The sequence below is a fragment of the Belonocnema kinseyi genome, chromosome 1, assembly GCF_010883055.1.
Source record: "Belonocnema kinseyi isolate 2016_QV_RU_SX_M_011 chromosome 1, B_treatae_v1, whole genome shotgun sequence".
Lineage (NCBI taxonomy): Eukaryota > Metazoa > Arthropoda > Insecta > Hymenoptera > Cynipidae > Belonocnema > Belonocnema kinseyi.
In genome coordinates, this window is record NC_046657.1 from 27,078,678 (window position 1) to 27,080,085 (window position 1,408).

Below are 1,408 nucleotides of genomic sequence, written 5' to 3' on the forward strand. Positions count from 1 at the left end.
GGCAGCGTGCCCAGAGGTAGACCGCGGAAAGAATGGTTAGAATGTGTGAATGAGACCCTAGTTAGAAGAGACATAAGAAGTCACAGAAACACGAAAGCCTGCCTGAAAAAATGCATGGACATAAAAGAAGCTAGAGAAGTATGCCAGGACAGGAAAGTACGTCGGCAAATAGTTAATAAAAAGAGTGTCAGTAGAGTGAATGACGCCTGAAACAAAATACCTTGGCTACTAATGGATCCAAGTGGGGAACCTTACATAATGACTTCGTGAGGTTCTTCGCTTGGGGTGATTGCTAGAGAGATTGATCAGCAACCTGAGTCGGAGCAAGTGTTGCGGAACGAACGTGTTATTTACTTAAATAGCACGAGGATTCTGAATCGCCTTCCCTACCGAGTGAGTCACGCCTACCCCGAAAATAAAATGGCCTAATGGTGTAATAATAATAATAATAATAATAATAATAATAATAATAATAATGCCTATTAAAATGACAACTACCAAATACATTATTAATTAAAGTGCAGTTAGATAGACATTAATATTAATTTGTCACACTCTTATGTTTGTGAATGAAGTATTACATAATTTCGTTTTACCAAATTAGAAATGAAACTTTATCAAAGTGTCCAGTTGTCCCGAGTTTACCCAACTGAGTTTGGTAAATTTTCTCGATCTATTTTTCTCCGTGTACATTTTCTACCAAAAAATTAATTTTCAACTACGCTTAACCAAGTAGTTGAAGTTTCAAACAAGAATATTATCTTTTTATCCAAAAATAGGAATTTTCAACAAAAAAGTTTATTATTAACCAAATAGTTAAAACTAAAAACATAATTTTCTAACCGTCGAGTTTAATTTTCACATTTTTAATTTAAATTGAACGAAATTTTTAATTAAACATTTTTTTACCAGGAAACAAACTAATTTATAACAAAATGATGAATTTTGTAACTGGAATAATTAAATTTTCAGTAAAAAAATCAATTTTCATCTAAAAAACGATTCTTCAACAAGATAATCAATTTTTCAACCAATTAAGTAAATTTTTGAAATTTTAATTCAAATATAAATCCAAACTGTTTATTTCCCAAACGAAATAAAACGAATTCTGAATGAAAAATTAAATAGCTGAATTTTGAACCGAAAAGCGCTCAGCTCCGATTAATTCATAACTTCGTATACCTATGTATTTTGACGCGTTGATCATGAATATGATAATTGAAAAACCCGAAAATTTGATTTTTAAGGTTAAAACCAGCGAAAAATATAAAAATGGAATCTTTTTCCGTTTATTTCAGTAGATAATGAAAATTTATAAGAAAGCTTTCAACAAAAGTTGTAGATCTTTTAAAACACATATTTTATACTTAATATGTTTTTACCCTACGACTGAAAGTTTTAGAAAAAA